General features: G+C 43.3%; 1 protein-coding gene and 1 non-coding gene across 5 annotated transcripts in view; both read left to right on the forward strand.

Moving 5' to 3' along the window:
- PBX1 (PBX homeobox 1) overlaps positions 1–24865 on the forward strand; it is a 328948-nt gene that overhangs the window by 68556 nt on the left and 235527 nt on the right. The window lies entirely within an intron of this gene.
- On the forward strand, positions 11947–12053 carry LOC115899371. Its single transcript, XR_004059096.1, has one exon. It is a non-coding gene; the product is annotated as a U6 spliceosomal RNA (small nuclear RNA).

The following is a 24865-nucleotide window of genomic DNA, read 5'->3' on the forward strand; positions in this document are numbered from 1 at the left end:
AGGAGATGTTTTGGGGAAGCTAGACTAGGCTGTTCACATTTTCTTAGCTCTGGAAGGAACGAACGATGGCCTTTTGTTGGAGGAGAAGTGTTTCTCTCTTTAAAAGCCAGGCAGGCATTCATGACTGTGCTTCAGAAATGGCTCAATAGAAATAATAGTGCCAATACATTGCATCTCTTTTGTATTTTTTTTCTCCAGCAGGCTTGGAGAACTTTATCCAGATAATCTAATTTTTCTCACACATCACTGTGTTAGAAAAGAGCAAGATCAGGCCCCTGAGTTTACCCAAGCTGGTTCTCTGCTGTGACCATATATTTGAAACTAGCAACTGGAAATTATAGTGAATAGAGCATGAACCCCAAGAATGGATCTTTCTGTACCTGTTTTAGATTCAGGTAACTGAGAAAAGTACATTAATTGCTTTTTGGGGACATCTGTTCCTAGCACAGTGCTTAGTGAAATCCTTTGGGTTTTTTTGACTTCACTTGGAGAAGAACTATAAGAAACAAACTTTGGGGGAGAATTTAAAATGTCATTATTTACTTTACAAAAATGTTCAAACAATTTTACTCTGAAAGGCTTTGCTGCAGGTTTGCTTTAAATCGCTAAGTTTTCTAGTCCTGTAGTCATCTAATGAGACTACAAATCAGTTTACAACTGATACTTTAGAAGTATATTTTTTGAGTAAGGTAGGGGATATGGAGCATGCAACATGACAGTCCCCTATCTCCTGCTCTGGGTTGCAATGGTCTCTTTCTCCAAGTCCAAACAGTCACCTTGACAATCCTTGATGGCAGTAGGGAGCATTTAATCCAACTGTGAAATAATAAATTAGCTGTAGAGTCACCACCAGAACAGGGAATCCTGGCTTTATGCACCTGGCTAGTCTGTACTCCCCATGAAACCATCACAGTTCCTTCTCATTGCAGGTGAGCTTTCTGAACCTTTTAAGAACTGAATTGATGGGATGTGGCATTTGATAGCCGATAAATTAAGAATATTGGTAAATGGAGCGACTCTATTAGAAGACAGCATTTCCAAGATCAGTAGCAACATTTGCTTGCATTGTTTGTGAGTGTATCTGTGGAGGTCCTTTATATATGTATCTCTCTCTTTCTCTATCTATCTAGATATATATGATATGTGGGGTGCTATAAAATTTTTAGTGCCTTAGTTTGGGTTGACCGCCTTATTACTCACGAGTGAGCTATACAGGTCTTCCTTAACAAGTGGCAATAAAGGCTTTACAGCACCCCTTACACCATCACATATTTTTGTTTAGGCCACATACTGTCTTTTTCTTTTTAAGTCTCCCTTTGCTCATGTCCCTCTCAAGTACCTTTGTTGCCATGGCAACAGTTCCATCGTTTCTTAGGATAGAGCAGAATGACATCTCACACAAGATTCTTTAAGTCAATGCTTGTTTGGACTGACCTCAGACACTCAGCTGGGGCCAGTGCTGTGGCCCTTACCCTGGCCATCTGTGGCACTGTTTTCTCTTTTTTTTGCCTGAGGCTGTGTTTATTAGACTGCTGTGTCTGTCTTTACATTAATCATTGGTCATTTCTCCCTAGACCTGTTCCAAAGAATGGGAAGAAGATCTAAAATTGAAAAAAAAAAAAAAAGTTAGTGTTAAGCATTTTGAGTTAAATATGGAGCTTTGTAAGTGGTTGGATACATAGTAAATACTGTGGCAAGATGGAAAGGTGAGGGCAGCTCCTCCTCTGCATGTCAATGTTCTCTTTGGAATTCCCTCACAGGCTCGATTTTGACAGGTTACCATGTGCGTTTTTCAGTCCTCTCTGTGTGTCTTTAAGACGCAGCAGACCTTCCTTCTCCGTGACTCATGGAATATTAGTCCTAAAAGGGAGTCACAGAACTGAGTCCGGTGCACTGATTACATTCCTAGGGAAACTGAGACCCAAAGGGGCATGTGTCTTGCTAAGATCACTCATCCTTTATTGGTGCAGATGGGATGAAAACCCACATCTCCCAGCCTTCAGTTGGGCTTCACCTTTGCTACAGTTTGTTAGTTTTTTAAAACAGAAATTATTTGAAAGGTTTTACTGTCAAGCGAATTTCCTCTCAAGCCACTGCAACATTTCTGTAAAACGTGGCTGTAGCCATAGTGGAGACCTCATTTGGCAAATGTGGATAGGTGGTGAGGCTGTACCTCCAAATTTCTTAATTCTTTTTCCAACAAGAAGGTTGGCTTGCCAATTCTTTGATAAAAGGTAGGAGTTTCTGTAATCTGTTCTCTTAACCACATTTGGGATGCTTGTATATATGACTACATATATTTATATATTTTTTATGGGCAATATTTTGACTGTTTCTCTTTTGAAAGACAGCGTGAATGAGTATGCCAAAAATCACAGATGATATGAGAAATGCTATCAATAAAAGCATTTTTTCAGAAAGGTGAATAAAATAACCCCAAAATAATGTAAACTTTTTCCTAATGTTATTTGCAAAGTCATTAGAAAAGCTAGTGCTTGTGACCAATGGGGTGATGCTAATGGGACAGTACATGGCTGACGTTGTGGTTTTCACTGGGCAAAATCATTCAGATCTGCGAGTCTTTTGGCATGGGCATAGACAGAGAGATTGCATAATTTGTTCTTGGATGACGTGAAAAAGAACCCTGAATGTATTTTTCTTTTCTATGCTTCCAAAGTCTGAGTGGGAAGTTTTACATGGATGGGTAACATGGGATTTTAGGAGACTGATGATGCTCTGTTTTAGATCTGCACTTGGTCTTTACAACTTGTAGGGGTGGTGTGGTGATCATATACTTGACTAGTGGGTATGCTGTTTTCATATTTAGGCTGCCTGTATAGCAGTTCATGATTTGCTATCAGTACATCTATCAATCTGTAATATTACATGCGGTATCATTCTTCTGTTACCCAAATACTTGGTAAAAGAGAAAGCTAACATGCACTAGTTTCCTACCAAACAGATAAGATGAGAAAATCTGTATAAAGTATATAGTATAACCCTGAAAGGGATTATTAGTCCCACTTGACATATGTGGAAAATGAGCCCTAGAGAGATTAAATAAAATAGAACCTTCTGTGACTGAGTGACTAAATTCAGGTCTCTGATTTCAAAGCCCATACTCTTTCCTCTGAGTTGCATTGCCGCTACCAGGTACCTGGCAATGACTGTCTTGTGCAATCTTTGGATCTTTGCCTTGATGATGTGCTTAATCATTCCCTTCACAGTTCATAGTAAAGTAAGGATGATGAGCATTTAGCATCATCACACACAAGCCTGAGAGTCAGCAAGACTCACCTTACTGTAAAGCTAGCCTCATCAGCTCCAGCAACTTTCCAGGTAGCATGATGTCACTGGCAAAGTGGATCAGGAAGTCCTAGAGACCTGGCAGAAGTTGAGAGTGTGGAGTGGGAGAATGGGAGAAGGAGTAATATATTAACCTTACTGATACACAGAATTGCTCCTTATTTTTCTTGCAGGTTAATGCACGTAATTATTATCTCACTAATTACTGTGTTGTTTTTGTTTTCGTTTGGCTTTGCAGTTTAAGATACCTTTTAAAAGCCACCATCTGGTTTAGGTGCTAGATGAAAGTTCTGGTTAAAACAAAACAAATAGTTTCATAAACCTAGTGAGGGGGGATTTTTTTTTCTTTGTTTTTTTTTTTTTTTTTCCTACAGTGTTCACAGTGCTTTCTGAACAAACAAATTTCTATGGATGTAAGCAACACAGAGAAGTCAGAAAACATGGCTCTCAGATTTAAGTAATAAAAGCATGGGAGCTGGGGAGGGGCAAAAAGTTAAGTAAAAGAGGAAAGTAAAAACTCTCACTCTGCATTGACCCCTTTATTGAGGTATAAGATACAAAGCATAAATAATCCACATGGAGAGTGACAAGTCCACTTACTTAATTCATTATTTATTTTAGTTATTGGAGAAGCTCATTTCTGCTTAGCCTCCGGGCATATTTACAAGTGTGATGGAAAAAAGACAGTCCCTGCCATTACTGTTTATAATCTACAATAGATAATAAATAAACAAGACATATTATTTTTGTAGGCAGATGCATCCAAATACACTTTAAACAAACAAGAGTACAGCAATTAATGTGCATATGAAATCAGTAAGGTAAATCAGCTCTTGTAGCACGTGAAGGAAACTAATGCAAATTAAGGAATTGGAACAGATTTGGGCCATATTTGACTATTTTCATATAAGAAACATGATTTTAGAAGAGCAGGTTGGCTGTAGCAGAGTCAGGAACTGGGCAAGCAGCGTTGTGACTTGCTTGTTCCACAAGCAGAGCCTGGGCAGCACTCAATAACACCCCTCACCTTCATGGGCCATCAGCCGTAGAGAGGCAAATTAGAGCAGTGGCATAAGCCACAAATCACAGGCTGTTGTTAGATTTAGTCTGACCCTTAGCATCATTTTATCTGAGTCCTCTTGAATTTAATGTGATTCCCTTCACACCACCCTGTCTCTGGACAAATACTAATATTGTTATTGTTATCACTATGATTACTTGTGGCTGACCTAATACCCTTCTGCCCTGAAAGCACAGGACCTTGCCACAGCCTAGGCATTAATAGCCCTCACAGCACCTCATTGACATGGCTGCACTGGAGTTGAAGTTACAAAGCAGGGAAGTATCATTTAGTGCCCCTGCTACCCTCGCCCCCTTCATCTTTATTATTCAGTTTCTTCTTATCGTGCTGCCCATTTTCCCAAGCAATTCAAGTTACAGATATTTTGATTTCAGGGGAGGGTGAGGGGGAAGTCGGGCTCTGAGTTTAGAGAAGCAAGAGCTGGCGCACCTGTCCTTAGGGTCACAGCACAGCCTTTCTCCTGCTGGACACAGGAGTAGGCTGAAAAGCCAACATCAGTGACCTTGAGTATATAGTTTCATAGTCCATGAATGATTTCAGGAATTATAGATGTACCGTTAGTATAGAACATGCAGAATGCCCACTATGGATTCAACACTGTGCAAACTATGTGTTTGGGTTTTTTTCTCAATTGGTGGCTTTATATCAACCTCCCCAGCACACTTATAACTAGGCTTTTATAATGATTAATAGACTAGGAAGAAGCAGTGGTACGGACACATTGGGCATGTGGTATTTATGGTCTAGAGGATAGTATAACCGTGAACTCATTGGTGCTCTCCACAACTTTGATGGTGGTTGAGCAGTAAACATGGAGGCTCAAAAGGATATAATTTAGGTGACTTTGGAAGTCATCTAAAAGGTGGGAAATGGATTTTATGGTGCCTAGACCCTAGGGTTCGTATAGAGTTAAGACCTAGAAGAGACTTCAGAAATCCCCAATCTTGTTTTATAGACAAGAAAACCTAGAATGGATATCAGTTTGCTTCAGGTCATACAGTTACTCAATGGCATAGGTGGGACTCAAAACCAGTTTGCCTGGTAAGTCCACTATGACATCCTCAATGTAGAATATCCTCGAATGGATGGTGTTACTGACTTATTTTCTTCACAACCATCTCTCCCACCTCTCTCTTCTCTCTCGCTCTCTCTCTTTTTTTTTTTTTTTTTTTTTTTTTGGATATGGGCTCTTGTTCTGTCACCCAAGCTGGATTACAGTGGCATGATCTTGGCTCACTGCAGTCTCTGCCTCCTGGGTTCAAGCAATTCTCCTGCCTCAGCCTCCTGAGTAGTTGGAATTACAGGTGTGCATCACCATGCCCGGCTAATATTTGTATTTGTAGTAGAGATAGGGTTTCGCCATGTTGGCCAGGCTGGTCTCAAACTCCTGACCTCAGGTGATCCGCCCACCTCGGCCTCCCAAAGTACTGAGATTACAGGCATGAGCCACAGCACCCGGCCTCTCTCTCTCTTTAGACTATTAATAGTTGCATCATTTTCTATTACTAGTATTTTCACTGCCAAGTCTATTTTGTTATTATTTGGGGTCTCAGTATGGACTGTTTCTTGGATCTGGTAGAATTTGAGTGGTGTATGTCATCATGAATACTGAATTACCTAGCCTTTCCCTGCAGATTTCATGTATTATAAATGGAAAAGTATAATGTAGTGGTTAAGAGCATGGACTCTACACTCTGACTGCTAGGGTTTGAATCCCAGTTCCTAGTTGTTTTGGACACATTATTTAACCTTTCTTTGCTTCAGTTTCCTAATCTATGTAATAGGAAGGATAATAGCAGTATCTACTTCATAGGTATCTGCCTTGGAGTTAATACACAAAAAGCAATTAAAATAGTGCCTGGTGCATGTTAAGCCTCATAGTATATTTGTTATTATTGTTATTATTTATTTTCTTCGCTCTCCAGCAGTGGCCTTGAGCTACCTAAAAGGTTTTGTAATTTAATCTTCCATTCAATTGAGGAAGGAGCTCCCAGCTCTACTGTGGCACAGCCGTGAATGAGCAGTTTCTTCCCTGTGAGCCAGCTCCCCACCACCTGTAATGGTCAGTTTTTAGTGCCAGCTTTGTCTTCTGGACCTGCACAGAGTAAGGCTTTTCCTTCTTCTTGTTTGGAGGTAGCTCCGGCATTGCTCACCGAATATTCCCTGTCCGGAAGCCTATAAGCATGGGGTTTCTGGGAGACTTGGCCAGAGGCTTCTTGAGGGATATGGCCAGGTGAGTTTCGAAGGTCGAGATTAGTGCCATTGACCTTCTGCAGTGTCCTGCCTGGCCCCACACCAGCTGACACTTACCTAGGACTAAGAGGATGGTTACAATAAAACACTGATACAGGTAAGAGCTATGGAAAACAAAACTTATTACTTCCCTGGTCCTTATCTCCTAAAGCATATATTATTTCATGAAAGCTTTGAAAAGAGAGTGCTTTTTGAGCTTGGGGTACTGTTGAAACTGACTGGACCTGACTACTGTGGCAGTGTTTAAAATCAATTTCTTCATTCGTTCCTCCCACAATGCTCGTTGCGTTTCATTTCTGGAATATGAATTGCCCAAATTAGTTGAACTGTCTGGTGGAGGACTGTAAGCTCAGAAAGGAAGTGTCGGTTTCCTATTAATACACCAACACCCTCTGATAGACACAAACTTTCTTTTTAGCCAGCATAATTGGGCAAGGTCAGGACTCTCTCGGTCATGGTTTGGGGTTTTTGTTGTAGGGAAATAAAATCTTTGGGAGGAATGATAACTCTCAGTTGTTTCCTAGCCTATGAGGACCTGGAAAGACCCCAAATTTTGAGGGTGGGGCCTGCTGCTATCAGAATCTTGGAGAGTGCCAGGTTCCACCAACCACGTGCACATGGTTCTATGTAGACCTGCCCATTGATCTTGGAGCCTATTCTTAGCCTCATTGGTGACAAGGGGCCATGTCGCCAGCCTGTAGAGATGGCAACTGTGGGCAGGAATTAACTCTAAGGCTGTGAATATTCTGTGCCTTCTTTCCTTATTCTGTTAAGAGGCAAGCGATACAGCTTAGAGAAGGTTGAAGTGTGTCTGTGGGGGAAGGGGTTTATTGTGAGGGTGGGAGTGGGGAGAAAAGGAGGAACAACTGTAAAAAATGTTAATTTATTAATCACTGAATATATAGCAGTTCATCTGAAATGCTGTTGCTATGCCAACACCCTGGGAGTTTATTTTCTTAATCCAAGAGAGGAGCTCTCAGTCCCCTGCTCCCCTGCTGTGTCATTTGAATTTGCTGCTGCCACCGCTGCCACCATGGTATCTGTTTTAAAAAGTGGGGGATGAGGGAGGAGGGAGGGGAACCAGGCTAAACCACCAAAGCAGTCAAATGCAAAGCAGTAAGAGGCCTTTCTCAGTGCGACTTAGTAAAAATGACACAAATTAATATACTCTACTTAAACCAGACCAAGATTAATGGTTCTCTTTCAGTGCAGCTTAGCCCAACTGTCACTCGACAGGCGTTTGTCGGACAAAATCAACACTAATCAACATTTATTCGTCTCTTGCCCTTGGGTCTGAGGCGCGCGCGGGCTGCGCCATTCTCCCGCTCGTCTCGCCACGCTTTTCACCCTCCATCCAGCCTCGCCATATATCACCCTTCCTCCTGTGCCTCTCCTCGGACGGATCCACACACTCAGCTATCAGGGTACATTAGAGGCATGATAGATTTTCTGTTTTAATTTACATCTATTATATTGCAACATAACAGATTTTGATTCCATAGAGACCGGTGTCTCCTATAGCCAGACTCTTTGGGAGGATTTCTGCATTAACTTATTAAGGTTCGTTAGGATGCAGCTTCGAATAGACTCCCTTCTCTCTGGCTTGTTCTCTCTCTCTCTGTGTGGCAAGCTCAGTAAAGATGTCTTGGTGTACCTTATTCACAAGCACAGCTCATTTTCTTTAGACTTGGCTTCCTGTGCTGGATCACATGAGGCTGGCTGGGTTCCTCCTTTACTTTCTGATTGAACTTTGATCAGCCAACAATGGGCGTTGCAAGCTCCCCAGTCCCTGCCTGGTCTGGGTAAATGGGCCTTGACAAATCTGGTGGCCTCGAGTCAGTGGGCACCCCCTCCCAGGCTTTAGTTCTAGCCCCCAGCATCTCTCTCTCTCTCTCTCTTTTTCTTCTCCTTTTGATCTCAGTTACAGTTAGATTTTATTTATATTGAAACTCAGGTCTACAGAGATGGAAGGGGGGAGGAACACAGTTTCTTGGGTTAACCAAGGAGAAGGATGTTGAAAGGATGACCGAAAGAGTGAGTCTGAAAAGGCTGTTTTCATTTCTACATGACCATCTTGAAAGCATCTTATTTCAGCTTGGAACAAGGTGCATGAGCCCAACTTGTTTGTTCCATGTGGGAAGTGTATGTTTTTAGTTGCCTTGTAGAGTGCCTTTCCACCTCATTTATGAAATGGGCTTTTTATTTTTCTCCTTTTCTCTTTTTCCCTTTTCACCAGAGTTGGAATGTGAAGCACAGTTTCTACTTGCTGACATGGTACTTCCTCTTGATTTTTGGTTGGGGAGTTTTATGAGTACTAAGGTCACACTGAACTTTGGATACCTAGTCACCTTGTTGCTGGCTGCAGAGAAGAGCTTGAGAAGGAGATAGAAATTTTCTTGTCTTCTTCTCATGGCTTTGACAAATGCCCAGGGAGACTGCAACTTTCTTCTCAAATTGGCTGTAACACTGGAGCCCTTAGCCACTTAGAAGGCCTGAGTGTTTTTATATTTTCCACCAAGCTGCTGATTCTAAACTGTGGTGGGGTTTCTTTCATGGCCAGAATGGGGAGAAACCATTGGCTGAGTTGGGGACGTGTCGTTTGTGTGTGTTTGCATGTGGCCACTGAAGTGTAGGATATGGTAGGAGGATAGCTTAGGACTTCCATTTTGGTTTCTTATTACACAGCAATAAAGTAAATGACGCTTAGTATAACTTTACACTTATAGAAATGTGGCTCAATTTAAGAAACAAAACTCTACCAACAGGAGTGCTCAGTATCTTGAGCTTGGGAAACTGACCTCGTTAATTTTAATGAGGGGAAAAATTCTCCAGCTGGGGCTGAGAAGAAAATGAAATACCACTGAGGTTATCACTTGGGATGATCTCACTGAATTCAGACTATAATCGGAACGATGCTTGGAGACTTTTCTAAAATCCTATAGAGAGATTTAGAAGAAAATGCATATGCCCTTGCTAGTATTAACAAACTGCTTTCCCTGATAGGCAGAGCCGAACTCTATATAGTGCCACCTAAAGGGGTCATTTGAAAAGTTAACATATTAAAAAGTTGGACCAAAGTAAAACTGAAAGAAAAAATGGATTAACATGATTCTTATGTGGGTCTCGCGTGAAAGCAGTGGGGCTGGTTGGATGGTGACTGAGGCCGTTGATTATAAACCAGGAGCTCCTGAGTTCAACTGCCTACTGGGATGCTAACTTCCTGTGGGATTTTGGGCATCTGTTTTTTATCGACCAAAGGCAGGAGGTAGGGTGAGGGAGTCCTGTTATTCAGTAGGCAGCTATTTGATTTGCACGATAAGTTGATAACTTTGGCCCTGCTGCTGAGGAGTGACAGATTGTGACCAATGAGGTTAGGATGACTGTGGGACAAGTTTGCCCTCAGTGAGGAGAGGCCTGCCAAGTTCCACTGACATTTGGTTGGGAACCACAGAAAGGAACGTCACCGTTTTTAAGGTATTTGGCCCTTATTTTGTCGTAGTTCCCTAGATGGCAGATCCTGGGGGGCAGATTATTTCACCAGTGGATTCTTCAGAGGTATGGGGGCAGACAGACCAGGCTTTCTTCTCCAAAAGTTCAAGCTTGCTGACTCAAGCTCTTTACTCATCTCTTTGGCCTGTCACTGCATTCATGAGAAGATTTGTGCAACCATCAGGTGCAAACTCAAGTATCACCAAAAGGATAATTTCTGATTAAATAGAGCCATCGTGCTCTGGGGGCCATCTCAGTATGAGTGGAATATTGAGGGGGTCTATTAATGTTTGTAAGTTCCTTTGAAATTCAGCCCTTTTCTTTGAAAGCTGTAAGGCAACAGTTAAGGGCACTCATATTGCTGCTGTGACTGTGTGTATATGTGATGGGAAAGGCTGGTTGCCAAGCAGCGGAGAATGGACATAATCGTGCTGCCTAGCAACAGCGGCAGCGTGGTCACTTGCGCAGATTTCTGCGCCTCTTCCTGTTTGGTCTGCTGGAAAATACAGATGGCTTCTATGGGTTGCTCTCCGCCCTAGCCATAGTGAGAGGTAGGAAAACATTATGAACCAGGGTGGAAAAATACACAAGTGTATGTTTTAAAGTGATTCGTTTCCAAGCTGCCTAGGGCTGAGCAGGGATTCTTACATAGCATTCCTCAGTTTCCCCTTTGAACATATTGTGCACTGGCATGTTGACTCGTAAGCCGGAAGAGGAATCTTTGAAAAGTGCTAGACCCCTCTGGGTGCTGCCTCTGCTGAGCCCAAGCCTTTACTCTGCATGTGTGAATATAAAGCCGCCGGTTTTCTGATAAAGATACACACATACACTCACACACACTCGCACTATGGGTGAAAACGGCAAGTGGAGCAGAGCGTGACTACTGATTGTTCTTTGAGGCCGGGGGAACAAAGCATTCAGGAGCGATAAAGGCAGGCAATCCCTGCCGGTTTGCCCTTTCTCCCAGCTCTGACCGTCACCCTCACACATGACACTCTTCAATGAGGTCACCTGCTCACTACAGATTCTAAAAGGGGCTTGCTTGGCAGAGGCCCCCAGAGTCAGAGTGCCGGCCTCTACTGCGCTTGGCAGTTGTGCGCATGGAACATTGGAAGCATTTGGAACGGAATGCTTAAGGAAGATATTATTTGGCAGCAAGAAAAAGGGAGTGTACAGATTCCCCCTACCCCTCCTGGGATGAGTAGGTACTGCCTGCCCGTTTTTTCTCTACAGGAGTTGAATAGTAGCCAGAGTACAGGCTTGGCATCAGAAGGCCTTAGTTCAATCCTTATCTCTTCTACCTACCAGCAGTGTGGCTTTATGCAAGCTGCTTGTTCATCTGAACCTTACTGCTCTTGTCTGTAAGGGATAGCAATATCTGCTTTACAGAGTGGGCTGGAAGGTTAAAAGAGGCGCTAGTTCCATTTGGCATGCAGCAAGTGTAAAGTAATTATTGCTGTTCACCTCCTCTCCATGATTAAAGAGTAGGAAGTTGGGAAAAGAAGATGAATATTGTAGCTACCCTGTTTATTCCAAACTTCAATGTCTTGGGTTTTGTCCTCTGTCTTAGCCTCCTAAATGAAGAGCCTTTATTTCCCTCTGTTTAGGTTGGAAAAGATGAGAGATCTCTCTCCTTTTGATGCTGGGTGTCTGGATGGTATTAATTGATTTTAGTGGTTTCTTAATCCATACGGAATCAGTTAGGATGGTTTGCTCCCATCTTTAGGATGATGAGACAGTAGTACAGGGCAGTGGGATGATTTGTTTGGAACCCTAGAGACCATTAGTTCCAAGATGAGATCCAAATCCTATGGCCTGTGCTCATTTTGGCAGCACACATACTAAAGTTGCAATGATACAGAGAAGATTGGCATGGCATCTAGGCAAGGATGACATGCAAAGTGGGGAAGTGTTCCTTTATTTGTTTGTTTGTTTGTTTGTTTATTGAGACAGGGTCTTGCTCTATCACTCACGCTGGAGTGCAGTGGCATGACCATGGATCTCTGCAGCCTTGACTTCCTGGGCTTAAGCGGTCCTCCCACCTCAGCCTCCCTATTAGCTGGGACTGTAGGCATGCACCACCATGCCCAGCTAATTTTTTCTATTTTTTTTTTTTTTGTAGAGATGAGGTCTTACTATGTTGCCTAGGCTGGTCTCAAATTCTTGAGCTCAAGTGATCCTCCTACCTTAGCCTCTCAAAACGTTGGGATTACAGGTGTAAGGCACCATACCCAGCTGTGTTCTATATTTAAAAAAAAAAAAAATCCTGTGGCCTGATGGTATAGATGAAGCCTCTGCCAAAGCCAGAGGGGCTGGAGTAGGTAGAAAGCCACCAAGGAGTCCGAGGGTTCCAGGTATTGACAAGACCTGAATTTTAGACTTCAAAATTGTGACATCAGTGACTATTCCCCAAACAGATCACAGCCTGGCTCCTGGAGGCCTGGATGTGCTAGGTGGGTCTGTAGGGTTGGAAGAGGGCCCTTGCATCTTTTCTGCTCTGTTTACGTTTGTATGTCCTCTAGTATACAGAGTAGCTAAGGAATCCAAATGGGGAAGGCCTTGGGTTCTAAACTGGCTTCTCATCCAGGTCCTGCTAAGAGCTCTTATTCCTTAGTTTCCCCAGCTAGAATGATGATAACATTGACCTATGTCTCAGAACAAGGTAGGTCAGGGGTTTGGAATTACTCATCTGGACTACTGTTTAAGTGCTCCACTCGGCAGATTGCTCCTTGTGCAACATACATACGGGGAAACGATGTGATGACACTAGCACAAAGGACAGTTTATAATTATTTTCAGTGGTTCCTTATTTTTTGCTGTGTTTTTTTGAGATGGAGTTTTGCTCTGTTGCCCAGGCTGGAGTGCAGTGGCACGATCTCAGCTCACTGCAACCTCTGCCTCCCGGGGTCAAGCAATTCTCATGCCTCAGCCTCCTGAGTAACTGGGATTACAGATGCCCGCCACCATGCCCGGCTGATTTTTTTGTATTTTAGTAGAGACGGGGTTTCACCATGTTACCCAGGCTGGTCTCCAACCCTTGAGCTCGGGCAATCCACCTGCCTCGGCCTCCCAAAGTGCTAGGATTAGAGGCATGAGCCACTGCACCCAGTCGGTTCCTTGTGTCTTAAAGCAAACACAGACACAGTATTCTGGACAAACAGATGTTAATAGCTTGACCTCTCTGTCAAAGGAGGACTTGGTTGCTTAAGACCCTTCGAGCTGTCAAAGTTACAGCTTCTCCAGGATACTATCATCCTCACCCATTTCTTATTCTCTGTGCAGGGAGCGACCATCTCTCGAAAAGCTCCTATCAGAGCACCCATTCTGGGACTTTGAGCAGAATGCTTAAGGCAGTGGTTCTAAAATTCCACACCACCTGTTCTTCCAGTTGTGTCCTCTCTGAGCTGCCTCTGACGGTCACATTCCATGGCCATGTGCCACAGCAGACTTGTGATACGGATTTTAGTGTTGTCCTTGGCCACTGGGGGCAGAGAGGAAGGAGAGAGAAGAGAAGGGGAGAGAAGAAGAGAAATGGGAGTGGGGTCCATTCATTCATCTCTCTGTCATTAGGGGCCCACCAGTTCCCACTATGGTACCTAGGAAACTAGCTCAGACCTGGAGGCCATCCAATGACTTAATCTGGACCAGTAAAGCAACCGGGCCCTTTTCCTGCCTTGACATGCTTTCTTAGCTGCCCTCCCCATTGGCTAGGGCTGAAATGACTCGTCTTCCTGTGCCCTAGTTCCATGGGGTTTCCTCTCTGTGACTCTGGGCAGAGGGCTTCGTTGCCACCAAAGGCAGCTTATGATGTAGCTTCAGGTCTAGCCTGACTCAGTTGCCTTCCCTCAGCTATTTACTGCGGAGGCACTTAATGAAGAAGACACAAGGGTAGCAGGCCTGAGGGATAACTTCAAGGCTAAAGTGTCTTTTTTCCAGTACTTACTCTTCTTTTGAATTTTTTTTTTTTTTTTTTTTTTTTTTTTTTTTATTTTTTTTTTTTTTTTGAGGCAGAGTCTCACTCTGTCGCCAGGGCTGGAGTGTAGTGGCCGGATCTCAGCTCACTGCAAGCTCCGCCTCCCGGGTTTACGCCGTTCTCCTGCCTCAGCCTCCGGAGTAGCTGGGACTACAGGCGCCCGCCACCTCGCCCGGCTAGTTTTTGTATTTTTAGTAGAGACGGGGTTTCACTGTGTTAGCCAGGATGGTCTCGATCTCATGACCTCGTGATCCGCCTGTCTCGGCCTCCCAAAGTGCTGGGATTACAGGCTTGAGCCACCGCGCCCGGCCTTCTTTTGAATTTTAAGAATTCCAGATTTTATTCTAAGTCAGAGAACACTGCGAGAAGGATTTTATTGTGTCGACTCCCTCCAAATGGCGTGAACGTCTGGATTTGCATCCTTCCCATGCCAGATATCACAAATTGGGTTGGGTTTTGCATGCTCAGGGTGACTTTTGGTGTTCAGCTAACACCCTTCCTTTAAGAAAGTTAGAACACTTGATAAATTTTAAGCTTTTCATCCTCAGTAGTACCCCTGGAAAGTTGAGGTTCAGTGAGGTAAAGTGTCTTGATTAATTATATGATATGCTCTGCTTTTTGGTGGCTCTTTTGTTGTGTTTTGTTTTTTCTTTCTCCATCATTTTGTTAAAATGAATTATGTGATTGTCCAGGTTAGCAGTGTTCTGTTTTCATAGGATAAGCCCCATCTGTAGTACTGTTTATTTCCATCGAGCCTATTTTGCAGGGGATTCTGTGCATTTCCACATTTCCAACACCAGCTCTAAGAAGGTACACCTGCAGAGTTTGTTGTGACCCTGTTTCAGAACTGGCAGAACCAAGTGCAGGCTTACTCTATTTGGTAGAGACTGAGTCCCAGCAAGTAGAAGTTTCTTGTCAAGGGGATGTGACTATTAATAGGAAGTGGAACTAAAAATAGAACCTAGGTGTGACCCCAGATATTTGACCACTCTCACCAACATGATTTCTCCTTTTGGTCTCAGACCAGGACATTCAGGGCATCTCTCCATTTTCATATGGAGAAGCATCCAAGTATGTCTCAGTGGTTGATTAGGAGACCATATCCTTCAGGAATCATATTGAAACTTGTTAGGGTAGTTCCTAAGGTCCTGAGGCCTAGGACCTAGTACTGTAACCTGGCCCCGTGAAATCTTTGGTAGATGGTAAGTGTTCAGTATAAATTTGTTTATTTGATTAGGTGTTTTTTTCTCATGGTGAATACAGTTCCTTTAATATCAGCCAGGACTTAGTGAACATGTGCTCCTTTTGCCTCACAGAAAAATAGAAAATGAGATATTAAAAGGAAATAGAACAAAAACTATCTGCCTTCAAGGAGCTCACAGTCTAGTTCTGGAAACTGGACATATGTAGTCTCTGCTGTCTACTTGGACTGGTGTCACTATGATCATTCTAAGGTAACGAGCCACATTTTATTCTTTTACCCAGCCCAGTTGTTTCAGATGGAAGGATAGAGGAGCCGGCGTCTGCTGTGATGGAGGTGATGTTTTATTTTAAGATAAAGTATAGAAGCAACTGATTGATGGATTATAAACTGGGAGGTCCAGGATAAAGCTTCATTCTGAGGGCATCAGTATATTTCACTGGGAGCCTCCTGGGCATTAATTCTGCCGTTAATTTTGTTATTAGAAACCTAGCCAAACAAAGGGAGGTGGCGAAGCTTGAGGCTGGTTTAACCTTGATGAAACAGTGATTTCACCAAGGATGATGTTGCCCCATCCATCTTCATCCATCAAGGCCCTGCTGAAATATGCTAATGAAGCCCAAAGATAGGAGCACAGAGCAGTTAAATGGGGCGTTGCAGACGCTCTCCGTACCCCTGTGACAGGGTGATGCCATTTACTGTCCAGATTTAGTATAGGAAAGAGAGCAATGCTGACGTGGTGTCGTGGTGGAAGATAGAATGGAGGCTCCACCTGGTAAAAAGAAAGGGCAAGGTTCGGGGTATATATTCTAGAAGAAGATGGGAAAACTTGGTTTTTGGTGAAGGGATTGGTTTTCTTAATTCTCTTTGGCTCACTTTCTAGCCAGTCCACACAGAACCAGATATGTGGCATACTGCAGATAGGGCAACATTTTTAAGTTCCAGAATGTGACCTCCCACCATGTGCCAAAGCAAGTTATCTGTTCCCATGTCAGTCTGCAGCACTGTTTGTTTCCAGTGGTACATGAGCTAATACCTTGGCTTTATTTTTTTATTTTTTAAGTAACAGCCTTTTGGATACTTATGACATGCTGGGCGTACTACTGAGTTATTGTATATGTATTAATCTAATTAGATTCTTACAAATAGCTGATGAAGAAGCAAAATTATCGCATATATTTTACAGATGAAGTTTGAGAGGCTAAATTCTTTCCAAAATTATGTAACCAGTAAGTGGCATGGTTGGGGTTTAAACCCATGTCTACCCCACTCCAAAGACCTTGCACAAAATCATTGTGCTCTGAAGACTCTTATGTCAGATATAGCTGGGAATCCCTGATAACCACTGGGAGCAGCTTGACTCACTTACATATTTATTGCTTATATATTCTTTGGGTTCAGTTTAACTTTAACTTTGGCATTCCCTTCACAATTGTTTCTTTTGTAAATAGATTATAAGCTCTCTGAGGCCAGCAGCCAAGCCCTTTCTCTAATCTCCTCAATGTTGACGACATCCCTAGTTTCTACATGGAGTGCTTACTTTTGGCATCATGCTTCTAATGGATGGTTAAAAAAGGCCGGCCAGCTGCTTTCTGGTTTTCATTTCATACATTGGATGAAAGCCTTGGGGGATTTTACTTGTCTTTACAAGTTAATTTTACAGGAATCACAGTAAAATTTCTGTTTATTGGAATTTATTGGCAGATCCACTTTTGTTTCCTACTAGTACATTACCTATCTAGTCTATATCCAACCGTACAGAGAAAAGTAAACAGCAAATGAAACTTTATTATTACGTATTAAACAGCATCTTTGGAGCAGTCTATATTAGGAGGTGTGTACCAAAGTCTGCTCATCTTAGGACCCTAGACAGTTCCTCTAAGAGAGGCTGCCACCCTTCATTTACAAAATGCAGATGCTGAGCTAAGAGGTGGTCTTGGGCAAATCAGGCAAAACAATTCCTAAATCTAAAATGTTTATCAGCTTTTTTTTTTTTTTTTTTTTTTTCCTAAATGGAGATAAAGTTGAAAGTTAAAAACAGAAAAGAAGGATGGATTAAAAAATATTTAAATAAGATGCCAAGTAACATGAATTTCCTGAAATAGACTGTTTCAGGATAAAAGGCATATCTTGGCCTTAATGTGTTTTGTGCCATTTATTAAATCAGTTCTGAACTTTGGGGACTCCAGACTGTTATTAAAGAGTTAATAACCAAAGGCTTCAACGTCCAGGATGTTGTGTGGGTCAGTGTATCTTGCCAAGAGGTAACATCAGCCAGTGGAATCAGTTGGGCTCTCCGTCTGGCAGATCTGTCTCTCTCAGCTGCTCCTCCTCCAGTTTCTAGTCTTGGAGTTCATATACAGTAAATCTTTCTCTTAATAAAGCCGTTTTTCAAATCTGACTTTGGACTAGGGACTGCTTTTTCTCCAAATGCAACAGCTGTTGAACATGGTGCATTGGGCACGGTGTATATCTCTTTGTTCAGTTTTGGGTTTTTAATATGAGCAGAGACATAAAGGAGTGGGAAGACTCTATCGATTTCTTTCTACCCATGAGCCATCCACTGGGTTTGGAAATAAGGCCTCCAGCCTCAAAAGGCTTCTGGGCTCCCTAGGCTTCTCACCCTTAAGGATGAAGCCTATTGTGCCCTAATAACCAGTACAGGATTCCCCCCCTTCTTTTGGTGAGATAGAATTGTGGAGCTCAAGGTGTCCGCCAGCAGAGGCCAGACCTTTTGGCCCCTATCTGTCCCATTTACATGGGGAAAAGCATTTTTGCCCCCTTGCTCTCTGGTCCTTCTGTCACTGTCTCTGTTCCCAATGCACTAGGGAGCATTAACTCCCTGAAGGGGAAAAAAGTTCACAAAAGAAATGAATTATGCATATGGAATTCATTTCCTTGATGAATAGGGAATCTGAACAAACTCCATGGCTGTTTGATTTTAAGGCAGAGGAGAAGGGGGGCTTGGGCTAAAGAGTTTAGTGGGGGGTGATCAAAAAGAACTTGGAACAAGAGAGGTGGGAGAAAAACCATGGCAGGAGGACTTGGGATGGAAATATTGAGGACAAAGTAAGGAGACCTTTGAAAATAGTTTAGGGCCCATTATTCTTGCCAACATGTACACACAGATATATACCTCACTCCCGATTAATGTGCAAATTTGTCCCCAGGGAAACTGGAAATGGTCATGAGATTATACTGGGGAGAAATGACAACACTAAGGTGATATGACTGTCCTGAATTAAAGTTGTTCAGCGATTCTTTTACTTTCTTCAGTCAAGGTTAACAATGGGCACTTTGAATTTTGAGGCAGGACTTGTGTGATAGGTAAAGAACTGCACTGAGAAGTGGAAGACTTGGATCCAAGCCCCATGAGACCCAGGCTGCGTGACTGTGGGCAAGTCACCTCATCTTTCAGTCTCAGTTATCTCATCTATAAGTGGGGATTATGGCAACTGCCCTGGGGAAAAATTATAAGGGCCAAACAAAAGTGCTTTTATGCGTAACACAAGATGCGAATCTGAAGGGATTTTATTTTTCTCTCTGTGCCTCCTTTTCTTGATGGCATTTTGGATATCCAGACCTAGTCTTCTCAGCAAGCCAGAGTTTCTTTGGAGCAGAAGAATGAAGGGGAAATTGATTCAGGAGCAGCATGCTGGTTAAAGGAACAAAGAAACAAGCAAAAAATCCCATTTTAATCCTCACCTCATCTGTGTTATGAAAACCATTTAAAATAATCAATCTGATGTTTTTGGCAAATGTAGGTACTGAATCAGTAGTGGTTACTGCGTAACTAGTTTGATCAACAGTAGGAAAGCTCGTCATTGACAGCCACATACATTATGGAATCAAGCAGACGGTGTTTTTTAGAGCTTCCCTTGTAGGCTGACTACCTAGAGGAGGCAACCTCTGTCCTGGCTGCCAAAGACCTGTGGATGTTTCCGAGGGGGAGATGTTGGTCAAATTGACCTCTTACTTCGAATTGCCCTCCATTATTCCTTGTTTCTGAATGGAAAAAAGACTTGGGGACACTAAGTCTTCAGCAGAGGTAACAGGTAGAAAGTCACACATACCTGTGCACATTTGTTAGAGATACGTCCCTGCTCATTGAGAGGAGAGAGATTATTATTATTATTTTTTGATAGTTATGTGCTCTTAAATCCATTACAGGATTGAGTAGATTAAACAGGTCCAACCACTGCCATGTCTCTTTATTTTTCTCACCACCCAATTTCACTACATGCAGTTTTTCACAGGGGCGTGTTTGTTTTACAGCAAATCCTTTTTAGGGGTCAGGATGTGTGGTGGAATGCAGTTATATCCTTTAGGACTGCCCACCACAAACACACACTGTGCACTCATACCTTTAGTGCAGTGGCATTCGGTCCATTCTGCAGGACATGGCCCTGGGAAGACTATGGAGGTGTCCCAGGGACAGTCTTCCTGGTAGTAAGGGGGGCAGCCCTATAGGCTCGAGGGTCCCACCCCAACTTCAACCCCCGCACCTTTGTTTCATGGCTTTTATTTGCTCGGGTTTATGGGAAAGAGTGCTTTTAAGAAATCTTTGAAACCCAGTGGTGTAGAGAATAGACCAATGCCTAGTATGAATTATTTATTTGTTTATTAAGATTTTCATGGCACCTTCCCTTTCAAAGCTCAAGGCACCAAATAGAACTCATCAAACTGATAGCAGTTAGCACTGAAGGTTGAACAGGGGCTGTTGGAGGAGGAACCACTAGGGAGGATAAGAAAAGAGGGAAGAAGAGCAGAGAGAAGAGTACAGCAGTCCAGACCCCAGAGCCACCGCTACAGCCAAAGGAGGAACATCGTAAGGACTCCAGGCTTTCCAGGAAGGAATCCAGCCCTGCCGGGAAGTTGTTTTGTTATCAGGGAAAGTCACTTCCTTCTCTCAGCCTCCTCCATGAAATCCTGGTGACTTAGTTGACCCCCCTGGGCTCCTCCCAGGTATGATCTTTTAAGAAGCCTGAGGAGCTTTTCCTTTTTAGGTGAGCAGGCCTAACCCTTCTGCCAAGTTGTTACGGCAATAAAAATCGTCATAAAATTGTTTTTAATGTTATGCATAAACCTTTCAATAACAAGTATATTTGGTACAGAGTGGTTTTCAACCCTGGCTGAACATTAAAATCACCTGGGGAACTTTAAAAAATATTACCAGTGCCTGGGATCTACCCTGGAATGATGAAATCAGAACATCTGGGGGCTGGTGCTGAGCATCTGTATTTTCTCAAAGCACCCCAGCTTTTGTGTTATGCACTGGGGTTGTGAAATCCCCGGGGACCTGGGGAGGCTGATGATAGGAGGTGAACTTGAGTGTGCCCAAAGAAAGGCAAAGAGGGGCTTATTAGGGGTGTAATTTCAGTGCTTCCGATTAACAGTGGAGGAAGGAAACTTAAACTATACTTTAACGTTATCAAGCTATAGGATATTCTTATAGTAAGTGTAACTCATTTGGCTTGTGTAACTTATTTTTCACTTACTTCAAGGCCGGGAAACTTTAGAAGTGTCAGCAAGTTCTTTGGCCACCTCCTCACTAGCTGGCTCCCACTGAAAGTGTTAGTCACATGCCAGCCACCGTTGTAGGGAAATCACACTTAGGATATTTTACTTGCATGCAGCAGAGAGGTTGCTGTTATCCTCCCCGTTTTACAGAGAAGGATGCGGAGGCCCAGAGAAGCTACATAATTTTCTCTGGATCCCAAAACCTGTAAATAGTAGAGAAGGGGATCAAACTTGTTTATCTTACTCTAAGCTACCCGCCTCTTTCTGCTATACTTAATGCCTCTTAGAATGACGCTGGACTTGTTGATTTGTCAGCTGCTTGCTCTTGGTGGGAGGGCATTTGGCTTTCTTTTTCAGATACAAGGGAAAACATGAGAGGAGAAATCAACTTCTGCAGAGATTATCTTAGAGATTGAGCAAGGCAGTGTAATGTAATGAAAACATGCACAGAGCAGGAGCCTCTAGCCCCAGGGGCAGGCTTGCAGTTAGAACTGGGCCAAAAGAAAGAAAATTGTGGGAGGGTCCAAATGAGTAATATAGGAAACATGCTTTTTGTTTAACTGTGATACCTTTGGTGTCATTGATGTGACTTAGGCTGTTTGCCTCTTTCATTCCAAGATGACACACCTCTGTGGGGTTACTTTGTATTCATTCTGGACCTTGATCATTTTCAGGGGGTCCATGCTAGAATGTACTGGAATGTGGGAACACTGGCCTACCGATCTAGTTCGGTCCTCTCCCACCGCCATGCTCTTAGTCACTTCACCTGCTGCCTTCCAAAACAAATGGGCTGTGTGTGTCTCCTTCCCTTAACAAAGTATTCTATAATCATATTCTCTAGCTTAAAACAAAATTAGTCTTTTAAATGTAAAATACATCTAAAGCACTTTTATTAATGTATCGCTTTCCTTCAGGGATTATAGTGCTTAATATGAAGTGTTAACTCATCTATTTTCATGCCATATAGGGAAGGAAAGTGTTAACTATTTTTCAATGTAGAGAAAACTTTTGTTGGGAGTCTCTAGACCTTAAACCGAGAACCTGTTTCACAAAACTGCCATCCTCCCAACCCCCGAAAAGATAATGCCCTAAATCTATCAGTCTTTTTCCCCCAGTATGCAAAACTGGCTGTTTTCTGGTATTAGTTGTTCCTACCTGTGGCTTGGAGTCACTGCCACTTGGCTTCCTAGATTGTGTCCCATAAATTCAAGCATAAGGAGCTCCCAGTCTGCTGCACCTGGCCTCCCTTGTCCTTCACATCCTTACAGCAGACTGTAACAAACTTTCAAGTTAGCTTTTTTATTGCATTCCACCTCCTGCCAGGGGTGTGATAGGGCAGATTTAAACTCATGCAACTCAAAATGACCGTGCTGGGTCTGTTGTAAGTTTGAATTTTGACCTTGATCCAGCCTTCACATACTTTCTCTTATGAATTCCCTTTAATGCTAGTTAATAAAAATATAATGGCTTTCCTGTCCCTTCTCATAATAACATTGCCAGCTTTGGGGGTTCTTTGAAAACCTTGCTTGAGAAGTCCGTGGCCAAAAAAAACAAAGATATTTGGCTTTAAAGTATGGACTTTGCTCACCAAACTCCTCTCTCTGAGGAAGGGAAAGAAAGAGTTGAAGGTTTCTGGGAAAGGGGCATAGAAGCAACTCTCAACTCTGGCCATGTAGATCTGCAGACAAAATTAAGGCAAATGTAGTGCTACAGATCCCATCCCTGGGCCTCACATTGTGGCCAGCCATATGGAGTCAGATTTGGAGACTGTTTAGAGATGGGGAAGCCACTAGACTCCTAGGCATCTGCTGTAAAGGGAGACTATTCCTTTGCTACTTTCTTTCTTTTTTTTTTTTTTTTTTTGCGGCGGAGTCTCGCTCTGTTGCCCAGGCTGGAGTGCAGTGGCGTGATCTTGGCTCACTGCAACCTCCGCCTCCCAGATTCAATAGATTCTCCTGCCTCAGCCTCTTGAGTAGTTGGGATTACAGGTGCCTGCTACCACACCTGACTAGTTTTTGTATTTTTAGTAGATACAGGGTTTGATCATGTCGGTCAGGTTGGTCTTGGACTCCTGACAAGTGATCTGCCCGCCTCAGACTCCCAAAGTGCTGGGGTTACAGGTATAACCTGGCTATCTTTCCTATTTGCTATTGGAAGAGAAGGCAGCCCTGATTCAATTTGTTTACAGTCTGCTTTATGTGGATACTAGAAAGCCATCATAGTCCCTAAAACTTTCCTTACCAGTTAACCCTGCTGGACAACCTGTCTTTGTCTCTTGACAACTGTTAACTGAGAAGAGGGCCTCCGTGTGCTCCTCTAGGTGTGCACATTAAGGACTTTGCACAGTGTGGATATAGCTCATGCTACCCTGCGGTCTAGAACATGCTGCTTGAATTTTCATCCTCCTCCTCCTCTCCACCTTCAAGAAAAAAAAAGCGTGCAGGAAGTAGCATTTCAGTTCTTCTCCACCACCTCTGCTTCCCTTCTCCTTTCTTTTCCTCCTTGTAGCATTCCCTTTAGTACCAGGGAGGGATGGTGGTTGAAAATGGGGGGAATGATGTTGCTCAGAAAAAAGAAATCAGCCTAGAGCTTAAGAGGTGAGGGGAAAGGAAAGAACACTTCCAGCATAGCCCAGCCCAGGCGTGCCAACTCCCACCCCAGCCTCCTTGCACCTCCCGTCTCCAAAGGAGGGTGATGAATTCGGTTTCCACCAACATTAAACTGATAAATGAAATTTGTATGTTAAAACAATGATAATTTAATTGTATTTTATTTTCTTCTTTCCCTTCCACATTTCGATCTCACCCCCCTCTCCATTACCCACCCTTCAGATTTGGGGAGGGGGTGGTGGAGGCGGTGCGGGGTGGGGGGGCATTGCAAGCTGTCGGTTTGCATTGTGCGGATGGGGAAAGGTCTCTACCTGGCTCATTTTGTCCCCTTTGCTTAGGCTGTCACTGCTGACAGTCCTCATGTTTATTTCATCTCGCGTGGTGGCTGTCTCGTTTCCCTACCCTCCGATGTCATTAACGCACAGAGAGCGGGCCCTGCAGTGTTGAGCCTAATGAATTCCACTGTGGCTGCTCTGCTCCCCACCTCGTTACCAAAGCTCAAGGTGTCAAATTAAACCCAGCCTAGAGAGAAAGAGAAAATGCAGGAGAGAAGCAAGAGCAGGGGAAGAGGCAGGTGCAGAGAACACATAAACAACCCTCCAAAAAGAACAGCTGAAGGTGCGGGGAGAAGAAAGGAGGGGAATGAGACAGAGAGGAGCCCACAAATGGGTGACTTTCCTCCTGCGACCAAATCCACTTTAAGCACGTTGACATCCATGACTCACAGCAGGACCTAATGACCTATTCTTCCCCGGGTGGGGTTTGTACCTTGGCCTTGGCTGCGGTTTGTTGCTTTTTCCTCATTGTCTGGTTGATTTATTTTCATGGTTTATGCAGATTGAGCACCTCGCAAAGCAGACAGAGCAAATAAGAGGAGTCAGAGCTTATGGAGGGTGTGTGTGTGTGTGTGTGTGTGTGTGTGTGTGTGTGTGTTTAAGGAAAAGTGGAAGCCAAATGTGAGCTCTTGGTTTAGTGGCTCTGATCAGCTGTGGGAATTTCAAAATGGTAGAAAGAGGAAATCATCACATAATTTTTTTTTGAGAGGAAGTCTCTCTCTGTCACCAGGCTGGAGTGCAGTGGCACAATCTCAGCTCACTGCAATCTCCACCTCCCAGGTTCAAGCCATTCTTCTGCCTCAGCCTCCCAAGTAGCTGAGATTACAGGCACACACCACCACACCCAGCTAATTTTTGTATATACAGTAGAGACAGGGTTTCACCATGTTAGCCAGGATGGTCTCGATCTCCTGACCTCATATAAATTTAAATAACCCCTGTGGGGGTACTCTAGCAGATTTTCCTCCCCTCACTCCACCCCAATTTGGAAAATAGTGATTCATTTCATCTCTTTTCTATATAACCTTGTGTCATTTACAAAGCATTTTCCTTTATATTATTGGCATTTTATTTTTGGGGCATTTTGTTGGAGATGAC

Source organism: Rhinopithecus roxellana, chromosome 8, assembly GCF_007565055.1.
Source record: "Rhinopithecus roxellana isolate Shanxi Qingling chromosome 8, ASM756505v1, whole genome shotgun sequence".
In the NCBI taxonomy this organism is placed as follows: domain Eukaryota; kingdom Metazoa; phylum Chordata; class Mammalia; order Primates; family Cercopithecidae; genus Rhinopithecus; species Rhinopithecus roxellana.